Source organism: Mastigoproctus giganteus, chromosome 2, assembly GCF_048544385.1.
Source record: "Mastigoproctus giganteus isolate SK-2022 chromosome 2, ASM4854438v1, whole genome shotgun sequence".
Taxonomy (NCBI): domain Eukaryota; kingdom Metazoa; phylum Arthropoda; class Arachnida; order Uropygi; family Thelyphonidae; genus Mastigoproctus; species Mastigoproctus giganteus.
The window spans coordinates 244,543,086-244,568,839 of record NC_143576.1 but is presented as its reverse complement, the minus strand read 5'-3'; the positions used below and the strand labels follow the sequence as shown (position 1 = coordinate 244,568,839).

Below are 25,754 nucleotides of genomic sequence, written 5' to 3'. Positions count from 1 at the left end.
GAGTTTTCTTGGCTCAATACCTGACAGAATGAAAGAGTAGGGGGTGTTGAGAGTTTCATAAGAGGCTAGACGTTCAAGTTTACTTTACGTGTGCATTCCTTGTACACCAACATGTACAAAATGACTCCAACAGTTGGCTTCCCTCATTGGTTACCACTTCCTTCTTGACATGTGGTGTCACCTTTAATAACGCAACCACACCTCTGACTTCCGGACAACGCATGCTATCCATGGTATTTCAAATCTCTTCTGAATTAGCTCTTGAAGTCCATAAATAAAACACGATCCATTTTCTTTTCTTTCTTTCATTTGTACTTTTGGACAGATCTGCGACTCTGTCGTGGTATTTCCGTGAATGGAATTGAGAAAGAAGGGAAATGAACTTACAGTTTTAAAGAACCATATATTTAGAACTTTAAGATCCTCCAAATGAATGGACTGTATTGATAACTTTGTTTATTCCCATACGATTTTCTTGCACTACCTCACTGAAGAAACCTCTCCATTGAAATGTAACCAGTTGAGAGTATTAATCTTAATCTATTGGCTTCCTAAAATCACAAGTTCTTTTATTACAAATTAATGTTCTTAATTCGAATTATTATTTTTGTCTGGTCACTTTTGCTTACCATTCTGAAGAACCTCGTATACTACCAGTGATGCGTCCACCAAACTCAAGAAACCGATTTTTTTAAGTCTAATTTATGAGATTGATCAGGCGACTCCTTTTATGTTTCTTAATATTCGACCACCTTCTCATCAGGTAACGATAGATTATGACCTTCTTTCAGTTTTTTGGAGTTTATGCCTTCTCAGTGCATAAACCTTCTATGTACAGTTTGTTATGGAAAATATCAAATTGAACAACCAGTAAAAATCGAAATTGTTGCGTAACATATTGTAGATAGATTCTACGGTCTTGTAATTTTAGGATTTCATTGTCTTCTATTGATTTCGACTAATAGTTCTTTCCCTTATGCATGTTATGAAAAAACAATGCAAAAGACTTTGTCAAATGTAAACAAAGGAACAAATAATGAAGGAAAGTTAGTCTTTGTTCCTTTCAATCCTTGGAGGCAATGGCTGATTCTCGATACAGATAGAAACAGTTGTCCACACATAATGATACAAAATAACGGTATGGTAAAATTGTTAATGGTGAGTATGTTTCTGAATCCGTGAATGGACAGAGGTATCCCAATAAGTTGGAAAAGGTATTAGTCTAAACTTGAGGTCATATGATCTTTCAGCAGGATGGGATGACCTAACATTTTTCACTGGTGAGTTATTGCATTATTAAGAGAATGTTTTGATGGTAGAAAATTTGATAGAGTTTTAACCCTGCTCTATACAACCAAAACGTCTCAATTAATCATTATCAAATACTTACCTTCCTGGAGGATTTAGTGGAAAAGATAATAACTTAACGAACTTTAGTGCCAAAACTCCTTTCTGTCCCATTCCTTGAAGAACATCTTTTATTCTCCTATGACACACAACCTTTGACATATCGATTCTAAAGCGTATTACAAATATTTCTTCCTCTACATCCAAAAACTTAGGTTTCCTTTTTCTTCTGAGCAGCTCTCAATGTACAAATATTAAATCTCCTTCCTCTCGTGGATTATTGTTTCTACAGTTGGGTAAATTCACCACAAATCTTTAAAAATTCATTTTACTTCACTTCCTATTAGAGAGCTGTCCGGTTTTTGTTGCATCTTCTGAATTAGAACTGTTCTTCTGAATTAGAATTGTAATTTTGCTTCTTTTTCCAAACTGGTTCGGAAACACGTGCACTAACCAGACCGAATCTATTCAGGGCTTAATTTCAAAGGCAATAGCGCGAATTCTTTGGGTGGACCGTAGTTCAAGCCCGTGACTGCTAAATACGATTAACGTTTGTATTGATGATTTATTGTAAAATCTAGTGGTCGTGCCCGAGTATAAACAAGAACATTATTTGAATGCATATCGTTACTTGTTTGCCTTCTGAGTTATCTGTAAACAAGACAATTTTCCTGGATGTCATCTCGACCAGAAAAAAAAAAAAAAAAAGGGTATATCGCTTGAACTCAAAGAACTTTCTTTCTTATTTTACTCTTCGTTCATTCCTTAGAAATTAGGAACCACAGAAATTCACTGGCAATCCTAAACTTTTTCTACGAGTAATTCTACTCTCTCACAGTATTGAGTACAAGAATACTTAAGTTCAATAGCCTTTGATGTTCGGATTGGATTATTCAAAAAAACGAGGAGATGAGTACCTTCACTAGGCATCGCTAGATGCCTAGTGAAGGTAGGCATCAAGCGATGTCCTTAAACTGTGTGAGTGATTATCAATGGACAGTGCTCTTCGTGGACTAAAGTCTACGAAGTCCACTCCACTAATTTGTGGAGTGGCCCACTGTTGTTTTCTGGATTTATCAATGATATTGATGAAGGCACTGACACTAAAAACAGTATGCTTCTGCAACAGGATCTAGAAAAATTAGGCAGATGGAGTGAGAAATGGCAGTTGAAGTTTAACATTGATAAATGCAAAGAACTGCATATGGGTAACAGTAACCCAAGAGAAACGTACCAACTGTGTGGTACTACACTCAGGACAGTGGAGAATGAAAGAGACCTGGGGGTAACTGTGCAGTCAGAGATGGAGTTCTCTGAGCAGTGCAGATAGGCCTGAAAAGACAGCTTATGGGGTTTTGTAAATGATATACAGGAATTTCCCTAGTAGGGATAAGGAGGTGATTATTCCATTGTATAAGGCAATGATCAGGCCACACCTAGAGTACTGTGTACAGGTCTGGAGGCCTCATTTTAGGAAGGATGTAGAGTTGCTAGAACGAGTACGGAGAAGGGCAACAAGATTGATGAGGCGAGCAAAGGGGTGCTCTTGCCAAGAAAGGCTCTATTTCTGCAAATTGCAACATTGGAAGACTCGGCACCTGTGAGGTGATCTGATTGAGGTGTTTAAGGGTTTGAATGGTTTTGAGGAACACAGTGTTGACGGGATTCTTCCTCTTGCCCAGACTGCACACATGGGGGGGGGGGGGCAACAATTTAAATTAAGGAAGAATGGTTACAGAATAGATGTGAAGAAGTTTGCCTTTAGCCAGCGAGTGGTTGATTGCTGGAACAGACTTCCTTCTGTTGTTGCGGAAGTGGATTGGTTGAACAAATTTAAGGAAGAACTAGATAATTTCTTGGAGGACATGGATGAGTGAAGTGTGTAATTTTTTTTTGTTTTTTGGCTGATGTTGTATAAGCTTGCTTTCTTGTATCATTTGCCACTACTAATAACAGTAATACTAAGTCTATGATTCATTGCCAGGTTTGCGGGATGAAAATCCTGAATTTTTTTGAGGGAAAGCAGTGCACCTACGTCCAAACTGCTTAACTCGACCAAGGCGTAAAAAACAGTCCTAGAAGTGCCTCCCCCTTGACAATGGGAATCAAATCCAATCCTTTTCAAACTATGCAAGCGAGTGGGGGGAAAACAGCGGTCGTATCCACTGTCCTAGTTGTGGTGGTTCACTTCCGTGTTTGGGGTTGCTTTTAATCGGTGTAGAACTCCAATAATTGTAAGGTGTTAGTGGCTTAGCATGTTTTGTGGTGCAATAAATTACTGCTGCAATTAGAGTATTTTAAATGTTCCCTAACAAATATAGCCGTCCATTTATGATGTCTATGTTTCCAGGGTAACCAAGAAAATACGCAAAAGTTTTCAATGCCTGTATTTTTTGATGTATTGGGCCGGCATCGAGTTCGAATAATAAACATGGGAGTTTTATTATTCAAACCATTCGCTGATATCCATTGAAGTTTGCGATAACTACAGCCAGTGCTTTTACAGAGGTGATGTCCACAGCAGCTGTGATTGCAGGATTTCAGGATGCAAAGGAACTCCATGGTTCTCTCATACACACATATTGAGTTTATTTACGAAGCTAAGGTGGATGTACGCCTCGTTGGTGAATAATTGAAGTTGTTGTCTAAAATATTGACGAAATGAATCATAAAATACGAATCACCTTTCTTTGTCAACCTCGATCAAAGAATGTTTCATCTACATTTTGTAATGATTCAGTTTTAAGTCTTGCAGAATCGAGTTGTGTAACTCAAATTGCTGCCAACCCTACAAGTAGGTTTGGAAAATGGTCACAGCTGAAACTACACGTACACTGGCAAAAATATCACAATAAGCAATCTCTGTGAATGAAATGAATCCACTCTTTGTTAAATTATGGGTAGATAGTATCTCAGAGGAACCCATCCCGTTTATATTTCCACATAGGTGATGTTTTTTAAGAACACACCCTTGTTGTAAATGGAGGACTACCTGCACAGAAGTTGCCTCGTTCGAGGTTATTTCATGGTGGACTGATTAAGTGGTTTACAAACAACATTCGCAATCTTCCCCCCCCCACCTCGAGAGTTAACTAAGTGGAGGGACAAATCCCTATCACAGTGCCCTCTAACGGTAAGGTGGGAGAATGTAGGTTGTTAACTGCTGCATGTCGGCCTTGAAAGATGATTTCACACCCTGTAGCAGCCCTTCGTCCGTTGCTGCGAGTTTCCAGTTGACAGCCGAGTCAGGACGGCGTGAAAGCATCAATCACGAGGATGGACATCTCACGCCAGGCCTGGGCACGATGTGCGATCGAATTCCCGCCTTCGCAGTCGTCAGTGGCGGCGGAAGTCGTGTGTGTGTGTGCAGGGAAGAAGGACGGCGGGGGAGGGAAGGGGAGGAAATAGGAGTGGAGTATATTGCCTTCCTACTCTCCCCCAAGTCCTTCAGTGTGGTGTTTACTGTCGTGGGATCAGAAAATTGGGGGAGAAGTGAAGTCCCTCGTTGATGTGTAGAAATGTTGTGTGGAAGTCGTTTTACGGTTGCTTGCATGCCAACGCGATGAAATCGCTACAAAGTGACCCTTTTCAGTGACCTGAAATCCGTACAGAAATTTTCCCCGTTTTTTTTTAAAATCTTTATTGGCCTTATCGACTTGAACAGAATGGATATAAAGTTCTCTCTCGCATTTAAAAATTAATTTTGACTATTAATTCCAGTAGCTTTATTCTTCGCCTTCAAATTAAAAAGTTTGCAACTTTTTGGGCTGTACTGCTGCTGCTCAAAATCATCCATCTCAGAGGCTTTTAATGACTGGAAAGCAAACGGTTCTTCCACATCTCAATGGCATAAATATGGAAGAAAAACAATACTCTAAGAACGAAGACGTCGTACTCTAAGGAGGACTGTACGAAAAAATAGGACATCCATGTGCTGTTGTAATAGGGTTTTTTTTTTTTTTTAGAGCATCAGCGACCAAGGCTGATGCTTCGTGTATGTTTTCTGTAAATTGCATGTGTTCTGAGGTCGATTTTCTGTTTGCTGAACGAAAAATCTAAATTTCTGGGAGGTGAAACCATGCTACCCTCGCCTGAGACCGACTAACTCGGCCACGTTGTGAAAAGGCCCAGAAAAATTCCTCCCGTCATTGACCGAACTCAAACTCAGGTCTTTTCCACCCGGTGTGGGGAAGACGGCGATCCTACCAACTGAAATATCCACGAGGGCCATCCAGTGTGCAGCAAATAATATCTGAATTCAACCAAGCTCAGAACTGTCCTAATTCAATCATACCATGCGCAGGGAATTGAAGAAATCGGGTATTGGCAGTCACCTACTTGTTTGAAGCCACTTCTTTCAGATAAAAACAGAAAATCTGCTTGCAATGGTGCCGAGAACGTTATGATTGAACAATGGAAGAACATGATGTGGTCAGACGAATCATGATACACTTCTTGTTTAGTTCTGATGGCAGACAGAGAGTGTGGCGAGAACCTCAAGAAGTGATGGATCCTTTTGCCTTGTTAAGACAACCCAGAGGTGGTATAATAGTATCGGTAATGTTTTCTTGGCACAGATCGGGTCCATTGATATCGGTGGAAGGTCGAATGTCATCCAAGGAGTACCTGAATTTTGTATTTATTCCCTAGAAAAGTCGCTAATGTTCAATTTGTTTGTTGTAGGCACAATATTTAAAATAAAAATCTACTACATAATAATATTTATTTCACTTTTTTTGACAAAGATATTTTCATTATTGCTTCAAAAGTTTTTGTTTCCACAGTTGTGTTGTAGGTCCACGAGAAATATGCAAAGCAATGTATTTGTAAAATTGTCAAAATATTTGTAGGTACTTACACTGCCCTTCCATTAATATCTGGACACCTGCCTTTAGACAAAAAAAGAGCTTTTATTGTGTCATTTAATATTTTGTGCTGAAACCTTTTGCTTTTATGACAGCCTTCAATCTTCGCAGCATACTCTCAACCAGCTTTTTATAAATGTCACGTGATATGTTTCTCCACTCGGCCTTTAACGCAGTCACCAGTTCGGTCTTGTTCTTTGGACGATCTCGATCCCCACGATCCAATACATCCCAAAGATGCTCGATAGGGTTCAGATTAAGACTCTGAACTGGCCAATCAAATTTTTCCACATCCATGTCCTCAAACCATTCTGTTATGACCCGAGCACTATGGCATGGCGCGTTGTCTTGCTGCTATGGGTATGGGCCTACCCAGAAGTATTGCTATAATGTTGGAAGTGCATAATTGTCCAGGCTGTCCTGGTATTGCACAGCATTCACGGTTTTGTCGATGACGACTAATAGGCCCAAGCCAAACCATGAAAGGAGCCCATGACATACCATGACACCACCTCCACCAAACTTTATTGTTGGGAGGATACAATCGAGAAGGAACTTTCCCTCTGGCATTCGCGACACCCAGGAACGACCATCAGACTGGTAGAATGCGAACCTCGACTCGTCTGTCCATAGGACTGTTTTCCACTGCTCTACAGTCCAGGATTCGCGCACCTTTCACCATGTTAATCGGCTTCTAGCATTTGTTGAGGTAATCAATTCTGTTGAATCGTTGAGGTAATTCTTTTGAACGTGTCATCTTGCATGCCCACTTTTGTAATTGACTGTTCGAAGCCTAGTGTGCGTATGTATATCAGGTTCTATGACGTGTTGCATGCATAGGACCTGTTTCCCCAATCCATGGAGGGGTGTCCGGATATTAATCGTAGGACAGTATATATTGTTTGTAGTGAGGAATTTATGTAATTTAATTGTCAGAAATAATGTGATTCAACAGCGATTAACACTAGGGAGACTGGTGATCCCTGAATAGGGTGGGTACATTATCCCGACTGTTGTCTCCACAGACAGGTTTGAGGTTCAGGCATCGACAAGAGTAGTCCAAAAAGCATCTATCCCATTTCTTAAAATTAATTCCTGCGCGGATATTTTTGAAAGTGAAATTCATATCCTTATTCATTCATTCAGGACATTCCAGATCGAACGTATACTACTCCGAAAAAGTATCCGGACACAGTTCGATTTGGCATTGATTTCACTGCCACTGATTTCAATAGCGCATTATTCCCCCTTTGGCCTCTAGGATACACTCCACCTTCCTTGGAAGGCTTTCCACCAACGAATGATAGATTACACCGGGCATATTCCTCCATTCCTTCTGCAGAACACTGACCAATTGAGGTACCGATGTGGGACGTGTTGATCAGGTCCCCACCCAACGTTTCAGTTCATTCCATAAGTGTTTTATAGTGGTTAAAATCAAAGCTTTACATCAGCCAGTTCAACTGTGGTATATTCATGTTCGTGAAACGTTCTCGAAGAGCTCCGGTGTCGTGGCTTGGGGCATTTTCCTGTCATATTACTATCATGCTACTTTTACGAATGTCTGCTGGTCACGTGGAGTGAGTCAGCAGTCTCGTAATCTTAGATTACGAGACTTCTGATCTTAGATCTTCGATCTAAGTCACTTGCTTATTCGGGAAAGTCCGATGGACTGAACACAAGTGTGTTCACAGTCCATTTCACAGAAAACCCCACTCCCTTCCACTGAGATCAGTTAACTGCCTAAATTAAGAAGCCTTCAGAAATTCCTCCAGCTTATGATGGAACTCCAACCAGGTACTTTTTGGAGAGTACTGTATATCTTGTGGTGTTAACTTTATAAGACATCGCTTTAAGTAGTCTGTACGTTATTTCTCCGCATCCATATTGCATCTCTCATCACAATTCCGTAGCTGAGTGGTCATGCGCTAGGGTACATAAGTATACGTGCTTCGAGTGACCGGGGTTAAAGCCCGTGACTACTAAATATGGTGCTGTTTCTTGTATTCTCCCGACCTTGTGAACCCGTCTGATAGCGTGGTCGTCTCGGAGTACAAACAGAAAATTTATTTATGGTATTTATAATTGTTATAGCAATAATTTCGATTTGGTTTCAGAAATAGCCTCAGCACTCTTTCTAATTACTAATCTTGAGACGTCCTTTCTTCCCATTACCAAGATTGGCAAACTTTATATTCTAATTCTAGAAAGCATGATCGTTCATGTCTCTCTCTTCATTCTTGCTTTAATTTTATCTCCCTGAAACTGGGGCATTTTATTCGACAACGATACCGTGAGAGGAAACCATAGAACACACGCGGTTGGAGCGATATGCTGAAGCCTCATTGCCTTAGACGTCTCATAGCTTATTCTAAAACATCCCTCCCCCCCAAAAAAATTCCCATCCTCATCAAAAGCAATGTTATTATCTGTCTACCAATTGACTCCACCTTTGTTTTTGATGTGACCCAATCGACGTTGGAGGAGCCTTTGACTATAAGTAACATCGTAATTTATTGCCTCAGGATGTCATAAGAACATAGTCTAAGCTTAACTGCTAACAGTAGCTGGACGCTTTTTGTAAAAAGATACTATATAAGCAGGTTGGCCAATAAGTATCTCGTTAATGATACTAAAACAACAATAATGCTTCTGTCAAATCCATTTTCACTTTTTGTTCATTCACCTGGTTAAAGATGCTTTTGATCTTCTTATAGAGACACTCTAGTGATTTGTTCTACCAGAACAGGAAAAGGAAGTGTAGACTTTAGTGTTCCTTTGTTACAAGTTGCTGCACACCACGATGGTCCAACTTAAAACAACAAAAGTTAAACAATTCTTATTCTAATTTGTAATAAATGTCATTATTATTCAGTCTTATTTTCGGTCGAGGCACCAATGCACCGGGTCTTTGGACCTCTTCATCAGAATGAAAATTCTTTTCTCAGTTGTCTCTTTATATGGTCCAAAAAGATTAATCACTTGAAGCCAGTTAGGAGTAACAACGGAGTGGAGCACTCTTTAAAATCGGCTTTTGGGAATTGAAACTACATGACTTGTTACTTGCTTGCTAACTTACTTTTAGGCTGAATTAATGCCCCCATGATTCATTCCTAGATCAAAAAGTTTCCTAGTTGCATTTTTAAACATATTGTCAATTACTGGGGCCGATTTTCATGTTGTGCTGACTGAATATCCCGCAATAACTCACTTAGAAAACCCCACTCCCTTCCACTGAGATCAGTTAACTGCCTAAATGAAGAAGCCTTCAGAAATTCCTCCAGTCTATGATGGAACTCCAACTCAAACCTCTCCGAATGCTTTGTCACTTGTTCGGAAAGGTCTGAGTTGCCTCCTGGAACGATCATATAGGCATTTGAGTAATTTAGAATCTATCATTTGTAGAGAACGAATCTCAGAGGTCAGCTTTCAACCCCAGAGTTGTTACAAGCATTTGGAAGGTAAGACCTGTAAACCCATCTTATAAGGTGAAGTATTATGCATTTCTGATGAAGACCAAGGGATAGTCTAAGCTTTATAATGAATATTAGTCCTTCGCACATGCTCCAAATCGATTAGTCCTGCTATTTTTATGATCATGAGAATTGTGACTTTATATGATGGTTCTGGAGTCTTTGGCTACCATACAAACACTAATTGGAGTTTATTAAAGTCCTCTATTTGAGGAGCACTTCAAAACATTGGAAAACTGTTCAGCCAGTGACAGATTAGACCTCGAATTTAAGGGCCCAGAAATTATCCTGTGAAGAACTAATAATTTAAATGGAAACACTAACTTGTAATATATTTTAATGGCAATTAAAATCCATTAAAAAACCATTTCTTCTTTATTTCTGCCCAAATAGGTATGTAAAATTCTTTCTTTTGTTAATCAGAGCTTTTAAGCTTTTTTCGCATGATTATACTATCATGTGAGAGGAAATCTTTTTTTACCATTTCTTTATAACTCTCACAGCGAAAGTTTTTTTTTTTTTTATTTTTTTATTGAAAATGGGAGGATATTCTCTACAATAAAAAGAAAGCGTCAGGAATAGTCTACAATGAAAAACAAATCCATAAAGCGAATTCAGTGCGCAGATGATTGAAAATCATGAATGATGATGTCATAACCACGAAATGTTTTCTCCCTAACTTTTTCGCATGTATGCTAAAAAAAAAAAAAAAAAAAAAAGAAAGATTACATTTAATGGATAGCAAAAAATAGATTTAGCCACGTATTAACGATTTAGAGATGAAGATAATGTTCAGCCTCTAACATCTTTGGACTTCTTAGCATCTTTAATCTCTGGCATCATAAAAAATGGAATCAATTGACAGAATTCTTTGTCTTACTGACCCCTCCACTGCTCACGTTCAGCACTTGGCATATCTCTTCGAAAAATGCCGCGAGGGGGAGGGATTGGGGAATAGGGGGAAGGGAGAAGGAATGCTTTCAGCGGTGAGGCGAATCATGCGAACCCGTTTTCCCCGCCTTTTATCCCGCCCGCCATCGGTCCATGATAGTAATTAGAAAACATTACCGCCATCATCCCACTGCTTTTATTATTGAGAACCATTTTGCTCTCTCTCTCTTCCTCTCTTTCTCTCTCCACTAACCGGGCGTATGCCCAGCTATGATTGCCTGCCAATTGCTTGGTGGTAGTTTTGCCATGGTGTTATTTGGACAGCTTATTGCTCGCCTGCTTGCAAAAAAAGAGAAAAAAAAAATCAATATTTATGTGTATGTGTGTGTGCGCGTGGTCGCAATCGCCCCTATTGGTGTGGATGAGAAATACCTATAAACATGCTACTTTGCTGTAGTACGCTTCTGCATTAAATTTTCATTGCTATTTAATGCTGATTTATTCAATAGCTTGGCCGCTTACACCTTCACTCTCTCTCTCTCTCTGTTCTTCTTCTTCTTTCTCTTTTGAGTTAGTTGTGGCCAGAATTCTGGTAGCAACTTATATCTACTTAGAGAGAGAGAGAGAGAGAGAGAGGCAGGCATGTGTCTGTTTTATTCTCTATTGAGTCAGATTGCGGTTTTATGTGTTCTATTAGTTTTGCGGTCTTTCCGTCGGTAAGGTCGGCTAGCGCTGAACGCTAGTGACGGTGAAAGATGGGTCCGCTGATGGAGTAAGGCTGGGCGGAGCCGACGCTACTGCTGGCAGCCAGAAACAGGAGACATTCCTTCTCTGCCAAGGCCTTTTTCCTGACTCAGCACAGCTTGATGTAAACACTGCAGGTCGGCGTCCATCGATCAGACCAGAACGTGCCCCGCGACCGCCCCTCCCTCCTTTTTCTTTCTCTCTCTACCCCCCCGTCCTCCCACTCCTCTTCGTCACATCTCGAGTCGTGTGCGTCTTAGTGCCGTAACTTTACCAGAGGGTGGGCCCGATCTTTCCACGTTTACGAGGATAAAGGCTGGCGAAGCGGAGTTTAGAGTCGAGTGTCGATAATAGGCAATAAATGAACGCTATATTGTTACTGTCTGCTGCTCACAATCCTCTATGATGCTGCCGCCTGGCGGAGGGTTAGGTAGTTAATCGACCGACGACAGGCGCTTCCTTTCTGGCTTTTGCCATCCCGTCACAAGCGACTGACGGGGTCTGACAACCGCTGTCGTTTAGACTTCTGCGCGGGATGAGTGCTTTACTCGTGCTCTATGAACATCCCTTCCCTCCCTCTCCCCTACTCTGTTATAGACGGGTGCTTCGGGGGTAAGATCTGCACACCTGTGTTCCAGAAACACCTTGGGTTTGTGGAAGAACTGGATGCTGACTGTTTCTCCTTTGACTTGTTCTTTGCATCAAGGGAGAAAGTTTGATGAAGTTCAATTCTAACTGATGCAGGTGGGCCGAATTGGAATAAAAAAAGACTTTGTTTATGGCCATCTCTCTGATATCTTCATAAGATGAGTTTAGAGCGATTTAAACTTGTTTTAATCTTCCTCCTCCTTTTAACCTCCTCATCAGATTCAAATTGTTTGCCGTGAAGATGCCTCTTCACGTATTCAAATAAAAGAAAAACTGGTGGAGTCGGATCCGAGCTGTAAGAGAGAAATATAATTGTCGAACTTGTTTAGAAATTTCTCTCTTTAAGCCATGTGGAATGCGGTCCTACAATATCATATTTCCTCCCAAAGCGTCCTCTTCTTGTCTTTTAAGAATCTATTGAACGTATTTTAAGTTAAAGAGTTCCTTTCTCTGTTAAGTATCACCTATTACCAAGAAACCTACAAAAACCTAACCTATTCTGTCTCAATATACAGAGATTATGATTTAATCTGATCTTTAAATCTTTGGTTTTCTTTCAATAGAGGTCAGGCAACTCCATTGATTGTTCTTCCGATTATGGGCCATAATGAAAAACATGCATGTCTATCATCCTGTTATTTCGCCTTTAAACTCCCAAAAAGGTTACTGCAATAATCAAGAAGGTCATAGTGAATCTATTTTCAATAACTCAAATTTTTCTTTTCCCTTTTATCCATCAAGTTGGGTAGTGAAGAGAATTAGGGGGGGGGGAGGATAGAAACGTCGTTTGTACTGGGGCCTTGCTAGTAGCTCAATGTCTCAGTCTCTGTTTAGTATCCTTCTGATTCCATTGCTGCTAGAGTTTGTATTTTTTGTCCTTATTCTTCTGTGATTTTAAAACAAAGGCGTTGTATGTAGCTGGTAATAGTCTTGTTTTAAGTTGTTATGATCTTGATTTGAATTCGGTTAACCCCTAAAAATCTGAGGCCTCTGTGTACTAGAAGAGTTATTGCAGACATCACCCTTCTAGCCAAAAATAATCACTGGAACTTATTAAGCATCCGATATCCTTAGTAAAATCTGCTCATTGTTCTGCTCTCAGATACGCTATTAATGGATACCTGTTGTGTATCTTGTTATTAATAAAATAAAATATAGTGGTGAGGTAGTAAACACTTCTTGAGCACAGTGTACATGTCAGACACGTCACCTGATAATCGAAGTCTCCTGAATCGCAAAGCAATGCGCATATTACCAAACTTCTTTTCAGTTATTCTGGATATAATTTGATAGCCATCGCTCGAGCTAAGTTTGCTTAGCACCAATGCGCATATGTGTTAATTATGTCTCTCCCACAGACCGAATAGGGTCGCGCGCGCGCGCACACGCATACGTACACAGCCTGTACCTTCATCGTGGCTTTTCTCCACTGAAGGAAAAACATGAGAAAGAAAATAATCCGCACTGGTGTTCAACCCCAGCTTCATGCACACTTTCTTGACACCGCCGATCTGAAGGCGATAACTTTCTCAGGACCAATTTTTTTTTTTTTTTTTTTCCATCTTCTTTAAAACTTCTTCGGTGAGCGAGATTTTTCGACCTTTTTTTCTCCTAACCGGTTAATTAATAACCGACAAAAATTAAGTCCTGTTTTAATCACTATAGCACATTAAGGCGTTTTTTGTCTAGATTCGCTGTAATTAGATACACTTAAGAAGCTAGCTTTATTACTGAATAATGAAATGCGTTTAAATTTTGACCCTTTTTTTCCCTTTGCAGAGCTTTTTTTTTTATTATTCTTTGCAAAATGTGTGTGATAAAAATGGTCATTTCAGTTTTTAGTATTTTTTTTTCCCTCCTTTGGAAACTTTCCAAACAAGCAGTGCTATGTTTCTATATTGAGAACTTCAAATGTGTGTCTACAGATAAGTGTGGAATTGTATGTGTCTTTGAGAAGGGCCGGCCATTGATTGGAAGCCATTATGGGAGAATTAGGCTTAAGTCAGTCGGAGCTGCTAAATTATCTGCTAGGTGATTAGAAATGAGACTAAGATGGCACGTTAAGAGAAAAAAAAAAGTGATTGAAGAACAGATGGTGAGTACAGAATCGGGAAAAATAGGCACGAAAATGAAACTGTGCAAATTTAGGTGTGGTTCGAGTAAAAGTGATAGATCGGTTATTATTAGTAAAATTTTATATGAAATATTAGTGTTTAAATCTCATTGGTGATATTTCTCTTTTTTAAATTTAATTTCATATTAATTAAATAGTAGGCTGAGAAAAGTGATGATAACTTCTTTTCCCCGAACTGGTCTCAAACTGTGGGTCGACATCCCTTAGAGGATCACGTTTTTAAAATTTTCTTCTCAAGTTTTAAGTTTCTGTTATTGTCTTTTTGATATACAGATTAAAATAAGTGGTATATTTATTTCGTTCTTACATGATACCTATTGAAGTGCGCGCAGTAAAAACTAACGCTGAACTGTACCTGTTTGGAATTTTGACGCCATCTTTCTTAAGCGATACAACATCATCAGCCAGGCTAATCTACTGCAGGATAAAGGCCTCTGTAGCAACTTTCCAGTTCCTTCTGTTTTGTGCAATGGCCATCCATTTACTGCCCACAAACTCTTCAATTTCATCTGCCCATCTCCGTTGTTGTCCTCCAGGCTTTCTTTTAGTTCCTGTTTCCTGATGGAACACAAACTGACGAAGGAATGGTGATGGTCTGTGGAGCTTCTGCAGTTGTAGAGGTTGTCTGCACAACTTGAGGAGCTGGAGCTGCTACAGTTACTGACGGAATCTGATCTGAATAATTCCTCCTTGAGTTTGCACAAAGTTTGCTCCATCAACTGTCATTGGTTGGTAAACTGTCTGACCCTCAGACGTTTGTATAATTTGTCCTTGCTGTGGCTGCTGGATAATTATCTGTCGTGGCTGCTCTTGCTATCCTGTCCAAGAGGAATAACTTGAATCTGTTGTGTCTGCTGACCCTGTATTTGAATTGCCTGACCCTTAGGAATAGCTTGAACCATTACCTGCTGTCCATGGACTAACTGAGTCTAAGGAGCCAGCGGTATGTGCATCAACTGCCTCTGTTCATGCTGTTCTCTCACACGAGCTGCAAAAACAAAAATCGGGACTTTCAAGTGTATCAAGTGCCATTTTGTTAATTTAATTTAAATGTTACGTTACACTAGTATTTATTTAATGTAATTTTATTCAATATCATTTTTATGTCATCTTAATGTTTTATGTAACCTAATGCCATTATGAAAGTCATTGTATCGTCTTATTAAAGTCTTATGTCATTTTATGTTATTTCATTTAATTGTTTAATGTCCTGTATCACTTAATGGCAATTTATTTATTTCTGTAATATATCTGGTTGTTATCATCTCTGTAAGTGTCAACCCCTGGCCTTTTGGCCGTGAAGGGACATTGCAACACTATCCAATCATGTAACTGTCACAATTGAAGGTGGTGCAATAAAATATTTTCTCTTTCCTCTTGGTACCATTCTGTTATTTTCTTAGTCCATCGGTCATCATGTCTTCGAGCTATGTGTCCTGCCCAAGTCCATTTCAGTTCTTTAATTTTGATAAGAATGTCCTTTACCGGAGTTTGCTGCTTAATCCATGTGTTTCTCTTCTTATCTAACAGTCTGAATCCCAATATAATTCGCATTCTTAGTTGTGTCTCAGCTTCTCTTTCATTCTTTTTGGTGAGTGCCCAAGTTTCACTTCCATAAGTCATGGTGGGGAGTACACATTGGTTCATTATTTTACGTTTTAGACAAACTGGGATATTGCTCCTCAGTATGTGACTATATTTCCTGAATGTTGTCCATCCGAAATTTATTCATCTCTTGACCTCCAGCCATTTATCATTTACAGCTAATGACTTTTCCCAGATAAGTATATGACTCCACCTTTTCAATTACTGCTCCTTCAATCATTATAACCATTTCCGTGGCATACTTGTTCATAATTACTTTTGTTTTAACCATATCCATCTTTAGTATGGAGAATTAAAGTTAGTGAACCATCCATGGTCCACATCGCTATAGACCTTGTTTACAAAGCCCCAAACATTCCCATCAATCGAACTTTTTAAGCATAGACAAATTACCAGGTTCACGTTAATTTTTCCTTTTTGAGAATGTAATTGTATCTGGACAGGCCATTTTCTGTAAAACTTAATAAAATTACTATTATTATTATTAATACTGCACCAGTCTCCAAAGTTTAGCTACATAATTAAAGTTAAGAGCATATTTGAAAATTGATTCCCCTGTCGATTTATTAAATAGTACCAATGTGATACTTGGACTTTTGCAGAATATATATATATAGTTTCCAAAAAGAATTTTAGATGTACTGGTCATGTTGCAACTTCTGTTTCCTATTTATTTCACATTACAATAAAATGACGAATCGATGAATGAATTTTTAACGAATTATTTATATTTATGAATATCATCTATGAATTATTAATGAATTATTTATATTTATGAATATCATCTATGAATTATTAATGAATTATTTAATGAGAGAGAGAGAGAGAGAGAGAGAGAGAGAGAGAGAGAGAGAGAGAGAGAGAGAGATGAAGAAATGTTGGTCTATAGTGATTTATTGAACTTTTTAATATTATCCAAGTAATTGCTGTCTAATGAAAGGATCCTAAATATAGACGTATTTGCATTATTATAAACTCCTGTGAAGGTGGCTTCTCTGCACAGCTCACAGTCACTCCTGGGAAGCGAGTATGCATTTTTTGTCAATAGTGTAGGGGTAGCCAACTCAATTTGTGATCTACTTTTTTCTTCAAAATGTGCCGCGATCTACCATCTCCAGAATTTCATTGCACGTGGTTAAAAAAGTTAATCAAGTCACATTGAAAAATGTTGTTTGCTGGCTAACACTTGTTGGTGGATGATTCAGTGGAAACTCAAATCTGGGAATTCGTCATCCTTTTGGCACAATGCGATGAATCTGTTAAGATGCCCCGCCATTGCTTTAGCTCCATCTGTTGTTATTCACAACAGCTTAAATAGTGGTAATTTAAATTTTTCAATAAAATTTTTGAATGCGTTAAATATATCAAGAGTTCTTTCTTTTAAAGAAACCATACCTAGCAGGTCTTCTCTAGAGGCAGAATCATCGAAAACCATACGAATAAAAACGAGCGATTGAGCTCAATCACTGACGTCTGTGGATTCATCCAGTTGTAAAGAAAAGGACACACCATTAGCGATATACGCAATTTTTGGGTCACATTTCTACTCACTTTTTCGATGCCTCGCATCAGTGTATTTCGAGAAAACTGCGCATTTTAAAGAGCACTTTTAAGTTTCATTTTTGTTCTTAAATTTTTCAAAAAGAGAATCTGTTATTCCTCAAAATGCGTCTTTGATGAATTGACCATCAGAAAATGGTTTGCATTTTTTTGCAAGAAGATGACTCACTTTAAATGATGCTACAGCTACTGCTTTATATTGTAAATTAGACGCCATTTTGTTGCGCGAATAATCTGGATTTAAGTTATTTTAATTAAATTTTTTCTAAGGTCACTATGCGGAAACGTAGTTCAACGGATTTGTAATAAGTGTGTGCAGTGGGCGCAAAATAATAATAAAATTTAGATTTTGACTGATCTATTTTTATATATATTTTGAAAATTCCTCGCGATCGACTGGTAGATCGCGATCGACTTGTTAGCTGGTGTACAATATTGTCTGTTACAGAGATTGTGCATACTGGGGTGGTTTCAGAGAAAATATTCCGTCTGCTAACAACATTTCCCTCTAGGGAATTAGCCAAGATACCATCTATCTCTCCGCCTTTCTTCCTCCCCCTCTCTCCTAATGGGGTTGTCGTTTATTAGTCCGTAGTGTTGAGGTTCACCGCGGATCTCTTAGTTGACGGGTAGATATAATGAGTATACTGCGGCCGTTAATTGTTCCGCCACACCAATTTTACTGCTATGATCGAACAGTTGACGGCGTGCACACTTTAGTTCACACCTTCTGTGCTCTTATGAGAAGGCGTGAAAAAGTTTGACCTTGTAGAGACCTTGGAATAACGATAGATGTAACATATACAGGTATGTACGTCTAAGTTCGAATTTCGATCTTTAGTGTTTTGATCGTTTCTGCCGTAAAACATTGGCGGTGTCGTAATCCCGTCTCTGTTGAGCCAAACGAAAAACTGCAAACTACAAAAACTTCCTCAGGGGTCGCGGTGAATGAATTCTAGAAGTTCAATTTGGCCTCTTGTGAAGACATTAGAGATTTGATCTGGTCATGCGCTACATGGGCTTACAGCGTGTAATGCTTGGAAGGATGCCCGAGATAAATATCGAGAACAACTGGTGGGTGTAGCGTTCGGATGATATTAAGAAAGGGATGTCATTTAATGAAAATTAACCGTAACTTTCTTGTAGGTCACGTATTTTAGATTGGCAATTTTTGTTTGTCTCAGCAGACATGTGGACAACCCCAGTCCCAGTGTGCTTTAAAATACCTTAATGGCCATTGCTATGCTAGCTCTATTCGTTCGCTTGCTTTTTTGGTTGTCATTTTAGGGAGACAAGCTTCTTTTTTATTACTTATTCTTCCTTTCTTTCTTTTCGTTTTTTTTTTTCTTCTCCATCTACAGCAACGTAGGCCTGTTCTGTTTCTTTCTCTTCCCAGCACGTATTGCTTCATAACAGCCCAGTTATCGCAAAAGTGAGATAGTTTAGTTTTCGATTAGTTGGGGAGCGTGCCTTTCGTCGTTGGCGGTCTTTTACTTAAAAGGGATGCAAGCGAACGCTCCTTTTGATGCATGATAATTTCGTAAAACAATTTTGTCCATTCTTTTTCTTTGAAAAATTGTTTTGACCAGTAAGTTTTGTTTTTAATGAGCCAAAATATATATTTTCATGTCTGATTCTGATTTGGCTGCAGTTGTATTGAGCTAATTAGGAATTATTCCAACCGATATAATTACAGACATCATCTGGACCTTCTGTAAATTTTTCCTTCTCAAAATACTCTCCCTTGAACTTTACATACTTTCACCACCGTTGTACCCACGCATTAAATGCTTCGTCGGCCGCGAAACGCTTGCCTTCCAGAGTTTTCTTCAGACGTGGAAACAGAAAGAAGTCACACGGGGATAAGTCCGCTGAATAAGGGGGTTGTGGCAGAACCTCGGCACCTATGGCAGTAATCACTGCCTGCGCAATATTAGCCGTATGGGGCCTGTCATTGTCTTGATGGAGAAACCAATTCATACCAGAATAGGGCCCTCCTACCAAGACACTCATAACAAAACGCTTCATTCATCTCTTTGTTTCCGATGCATTTAAGCCCCTTATGACACAATAACGAATCACATCTCGCTGTTCAATCTGTATGTCCGACATGATGCTTGCTTCAAAACGATCGTCAGTGACATGCGACTAAAAAAACTCTTCACTTAACACTAGCTCGACAAGTACTGGCATGCACCCACAGAGTTTGCTCAGTAGCAATCAGGAAGAGCGCCTCCAGCGGCAGTTATGGAAAGTTCACGTGGTAAACATAAAATCTTGCACCAGTCCGCGAATTAAATGATCACCCTTGTACTAGTGTGTCATCCAAACTAATGATCTTCTTCTCAGTACTATCAAAATTCCGATAAAGACCACCAGAGCAATTCAATGATTGAAAGAAAGTTGCAGATTTTTATGTGATGGGTTCAGCTGTGTAGCTATTTAGGTTTACTTATAAAGTAAGCCAGCTTAGAGCAACTCGTTCAAACTCTTTTCTTTCCTCATCACTTCTATTCCGAATCTGTCAAGAAGTCCTCCGAGTCGAGCAGAAACCATGACAACCACTCGAAGGTGGTTGTCGCTAAAATAAATGAGCCAGGGGCGGACTGGGTGATTTATGAACCCCAAACTTGACCTACATTACACCGACAGGTCTCTTTACCGTACGTGGACCTCCTCTCCTTGTCTCCCTTTGCTCTCTTTCCCTCCCTGTTCCTTTTTTTTTTCTTTCTTTTTCCCTCTCCGATCCACACAAATTCGACGTCTAATTTATCTCCTCCAGTGATCAGTGATTCAATAATAATCAGCGGCACACAGATAAGGCGTCCGTTGATGATGGTGGTGAGGTGTGCAGTTCATACCCCTCTTCGCTCACGGCAATCATTTATCAAGGAAACGGGAGACAAGGAAATGCGGAAAACCTTCTGTCTTGCATGCTTGCATCACCTGCAGCAGGAATCTTCCGTTGGCCACTTGTAATTCGCTTCCTTCCCTCCTCTAGTTGAAATTCTCTTCCTCTTCTGTATCAATTGCACTCCTACTGCTTCTCCGATCTCTTTGTGTTCCACTTCTGCATCTTTCCTCCTTTACGCCTTTCCAATAGAAAAAAAATTAGTCTTTCTATCATTTATTTTTTTTCTTACTTCTCAGGATACCATCTCGGTTACTGAACTATCTTTTTTTTCACAGGTATATCTAAACTGTGTTATCAAAAATATTGGGACACCACAACCAATTCTCTGCTTGCATTGGTAGAGATGTAATCCGATTTAAAAATGTCCAGGTGTTGGAATGTAATAAGAGAAAATACATGCGATGGATTTTGAAGGGCTGGTGGAACGGCTGTCAGGAAAAATTAATAGAACCACTGTGGGCCGAGCTGGAAATACTTGGTCAGGGTTTGTCCAAATAGATTAGCATTACTTGTCCAATCCTGTTGGAATGGAAAAATATTTCTGCATCTGTTAGTGTCCTTGTACTTTTTCTTTTAACACCGTGTATATTTGTATGCCATCTCATACGTCGATGATATACTGTTTACCATGTACTCTATGCGTCTATTTGTAACTTCAAATCAAAATTGAATAGCTCATTAAAAGGCTGGACAGAAGATGCTCATTAACCACCTGTAGGGACCTATTGGCAATGAATCTGTGAAACTACTTCCTTTTGATTCTCGTGTCTGGAAATCATACCAACAATTGTTGAAGTCCTCTGTTAAGGATATTAGGGTGTTGTGATGAGTGAAATGTTGCCTTGCGTACTGTTGGTTCTTTCATGGTACTCCAGATCCATGGTTCTCAACTGTCGGGTCTGACCAAGTATCGTTTCTGACCTTCCTCCTTACTCGATTCTCTACACGATCTTTGTATAATGCTAAGGTGGATTGCTCATTTTGTCATTTTTTTTTTAAGCTGGAAAGAAGGTGCTCATATTAACCAACACCACCTGCTGGGACCCAATGGCAGTGAATCTTTGGAACTACTTCATTTTGATTCTCTTGTACGGAAGTCACACCAACAATTGTTGAAGAACTCTGTTAAGAACATTAGAAGTGTTGTGATGAGCAAAATATTGCCGTTACATACTACTTCATAGTCCTTCAGATCCACGGTCCTCAACTGCCAAGTCTGACCACGTATCATTTTAGACCTTCTTCCATCCTCGATTCTTTACACAATCTTTGTATAATTCTAAGGTGGATTGCTGCCGTTTGCCCATTTTTTAGGATGGACAGAAGGTGCTTATCACTGCTAATAGGTCCCACCTTCTGCTGGGATCTATTAGCAGTGAATCTGTGGAACTACTTCGTTTTGATTTTCGTATTTGGCAATCCCACCAACAATTTTTGAAGTTCTCTGTTAAGGACATTAGAGGTGTTGTGACGAGTGAAATATTGCTATTGCATACTACTGGTTCTTTCATGGTCCATCCATGGACCTCAACTGCCAGACATGACCAAGTATCGTTTCTGGCCTTCCTCCATAGTCAATTCTTTAGACGATCTTTGTATAATGCTATGGTAGATTGCCGCTATGTTTGCCTCCAAGACCACCTCTCTATTCATTCATTCTTCCTGTTTACCATTTCACTCTTTCTACCTGGGTTTTTGGACTCTCTAGAGGACATTAAAGATTCAGTCCCGAAAATTAATTGTCAAGCATTATCTGAATCTAGAATATTATCAGATTGATAAGAGGAGAGAGAGAGAGAGAGAAAGATCTAAGAAATAAAATTTTCTAAGTACGGATTGAACGTATTAATGATCACCCGAATGGTGACGTCACTAATGGCTACGTCAATATTCTGTACGTGTGAGAGAAACAATTTGAATTCCTTTGGGAGGTCGAGGGGAGGTCTGCGACTCATCAGACCATGTCCGTGTACGTCTACTTGCCTAACCTACATAATTACGGCACGTTGATGCGGACCACTTTTTTGCCGACTTTATTTATTTATGACTCTTACGGAGGTTATAGCAAAACACGGTGTCGGCTGTACGCACGCGTTTAGGATGCGTCGAACGATAGTAGCGCGTTGTGGGGGCAGATGTGTGCGAAGGAAGTTGATCGTTAGATTTGATTTCGTGCCTATCGCGTTTAGTGTTCCGCCACAGCGGGACCTTTCGGTGTTTATTCAGCTGTGCCTCTATTGATATGGCAACAGTTACTATGGCAACTGGGCGCACAAACAAATGTTCCGTAATCTGCACCGCTTAAACGAAGATGACCGTCACGGGCTTTTGGCGTTTTTAACTAACAGCACCGCCGAAGGTGTGCGTGCGCGTGGAGTTTCTTGGGACGCTGTCTGCGTAGCCGGGGGTTGTGTACTGCGATGAGAAACTCGTGGTCAGTGACTGTTTCACTCGTGTGGACTTTTGGACTTCTGGATTCGAGGGTTTGTTTGCTTTTTTATGTTATTGGGTTTCTAGTGGGGGAGTTGGGGAAGATGCACGTAACTATCGGGGACTCCACTTATTTTGCCCCTTTGTTAACTTTGTAAATATTATTAAAAACTTTTTGTTTAATTTGAACTTCTGTTAAAGCGAATGAGTCCACGATTTCTTTGTCCTACCAAAGATTTTTATTTTAAATTTGTGGGTAGAATTTTGCACGCTTTGTGTATAAGCAATAAAAACTGGAATCAAATCCAGATCTCTCTCTCTCTCTCTGGCACATGTTTGGATAGGTTTGGTTCGAAGGCGTGGACGACTTAATTAAGGAATTACTAAATTGCTCTCCAATCGGCGCTGCAGTTAGCCGGTCTGAGGTGGAGGGACTAAGGTTTTTTTCCAATGAGTTCTTTCTGGTTTGCCAGCCTACACTACATGTATATCGGCCCCTAAACACTTCTACAGACATAGTACACGCATATGGGTAAGGGTTATGCTCGCGTACTGTTAAAATAATAATAATTACTATTATCTCTTGCCCTCCGTGACAGTTTAATGGCCAAACCACTGTGTGTCACGTAATACAGTATATTGGTTCTTCCCTCTCTCACGAAGTGAGAGGAAACAATAACAGAGAAAATAAACGAGTGGAAGAAAGGATGAGAGAGACAGAGGAGGAATGAAAAAAGGTTTGATAGAAGAAAATGAGAGAGAGAGAGAGAGTAAAGGAAGGTGAATGAGAGAGAAAGAGAGGCGAAAGCGAAATAGAGAAGGAGAGCGAGTGTTAAAATATGGTGAGATGGGAATAAAAGAAAGGGAAAGGAAGAGTAATAGATTCATGAAAGATAGTGAATAAGAGACTTGTAGACAAGTCTCAGTTAGATAAATAGTAAAAATGAAGGTGAAGAGCGAAGGAAAGAGTGAGTTAGGGTGAAGATAAGTAAGTAGAAATGAAAGCAGTGAAAGACACAAAGAAGAGGGATGAATAAAAGAAGAGATAGAGAAAATGAGAGTGAGGATAAGGGAGGGTGAATGAAAGAGAAAAATGAGAGAGAAAGATGAATGAGGAATAGAAACATAATAAGATATGGTGTATTTGGGAAAAAAAGGAACGAGAGAGAGAGAGAGAGAGAGAGAGAGAGAGAGAGAGAAAATAAGAGTGAGGATGAATGAAAAATAAAAATGAGAGAGAAAGTTGAAAGAGGAATAGAGAGAGAATAAGATAGGGTGCGGTTGGGAGAAAAGGGAAAGAGAGAAATTGAAGAAGATATTGAGTAACAGATTCATATACAGGTTTCCATTACATAAATAAAGTTAAGGCAGAGAGCGAAGGAAAGAGAGACAGAGTAGTAGTAGGAAAGGCAAGTAGGAAGAAATGAAAACAGACAGCAAAATACGCAGAAGGAATGATTTCTAAACGAAGGGGGATGAGACAGATAGACATAGAGAGAGAGAGAGAGAGAGAAAATCAGAGAAAACGAGAGAGAGAAATTCAGAGAGAGAGAGAGAACAAGAGAGTGGGAGAGAGAAAATCAGAGAGCGGAAGAGAGAGAAATTCAGAGAGAGATGATTTCTAAGCGAAGGGGGATGAGACAAACAGACAGAGAAAGAGAAATTCAGAGAGAGAGAGAAAATCAGAGAGGAGAAGAGAGAAATTCAGAGAGAGAGAGAGAGAGAGAGAGAGAGAGAGAGAGAGAGAGAGAGAGAGATTAGAGTGAGAATAAGGGAGGATGAATGAAAGATAAAAATGAGAGAGAAAGAGGAATAGAGAGAGAATAAGATAGGGTGTGTGGATGGGAGAAAAAGGAAAGAGAGATTGGAGAAGATATTAAGTAACAGATTCATATTCAGGTCTCCATTAGAGAAATAAAGTTAAGGGAGAGAGCGAAGGAAAGAGAGAGAGTAGTAGTAGTAAAGGCAGGTAGGGAGAAATTAAGACATCAAAAGACGCAAAGGGGATGATTTCTAAACGAGAGGGGATATAAGACAGATAGAGAAAATGAGAGAGAGAGAGAGATGGAAAGAAGTGGAGTAGTAATGAATAGGAATAAGATGGACAATAGCTGAGGAACAACCCCTCATTCCCAACATTAGGCTTAGGTGTTGAGTGTTTAAAATAATCATAAATCATTTCTTCGTTTGATTTGCCACTAACAATTTTTTTTCTCTTTCTCTCTCTCTCTCTTAGTTACGCCATGGCTGGTGATGTCGTGGACCGGTCCCGGTGAATCCCGGTTATCCATCTCTTCCTCCTAACCTTCAGCAGCATCTCGATCGCACCTCTCTCATTCTTCTCATCGTTTCTTGGCCTGCCTTGGGATCGGTAAGTGTCACCAATGTATCCTCTAAGATAGCGATAATTTCTGCGTTCGTAAAAATCTTCGGGCGACATCAATAAAAAAAAAAAAAAAAAAAAAAAAAGAAAGAAAGAAAACCCCGCACCTCTTAGCTGCCGCAAGTGCACGCAGATAGGACACCCATTATTGCTTACTTTGATAAAAGGAGTCAGTCGATGATCCTCGCAGGATTAAGGAACTTCTTTCGCCGTATCGCGGCGGATTTGCGTATCGATTGACTTGCGGCAGAACGCACTTCGCGGCGTCTGCCGTATGTACGTACGTGTGTATTTACTCTTTCTGTCTCTTTTTCTTCCGCCAAATCAAATATTTCATAACGCACGCACACACTCTTGTTACGTAAATATTATTCAACACCCCCGATCCCCGTGTAATCTGTTCCTTCACCCCCGCCTGCCCCCCTTCGCCGCTATTACGTACATTTGTTAACGTCCGTGTCCCCGAATATCGAATATTCGCCCATCTTTTCAAATCATTCTTGCGAGATCTTTAAGACTTTATTTTCATACAAGAGTTAAATGGCTTCTCGCTATTTGTGTCAGTCGTAAAGGATTCTTTGCCATTTCCTCCCTCCCCCCTCCCCACCCACACCCCCCGATGTTATTTTTAGTTTCGTGGCGTAACGCGAAATCCCCGCTACATCGTCATTCCGAGAGGCTTTCGCTCTGCTCGCAGACATTAACTATTCATTTCATCGAGGGACTATAAAGTCTGAGGGGTAAGACGCGATTACAGTTA

General features: G+C 39.8%; 1 protein-coding gene across 7 annotated transcripts in view; it reads left to right on the top strand.

Moving 5' to 3' along the window:
- Positions 1-25,754, top strand: part of LOC150090338 (forkhead box protein P4-like) — a 482,373-nt gene that overhangs the window by 119,092 nt on the left and 337,527 nt on the right. For 6 of the 7 annotated variants that reach the window (XM_090389816.1, XM_090389817.1, XM_090389811.1 and 3 more), the window contains one exon: positions 24,848-24,982. The gene's annotated coding sequence lies outside the window, so the exon portion shown is untranslated. Of the gene's footprint in view, positions 1-22,579; positions 22,665-24,847; positions 24,983-25,754 lie in introns of those variants that run through there. The other variant, XM_090389815.1, reaches the window with a different exon arrangement.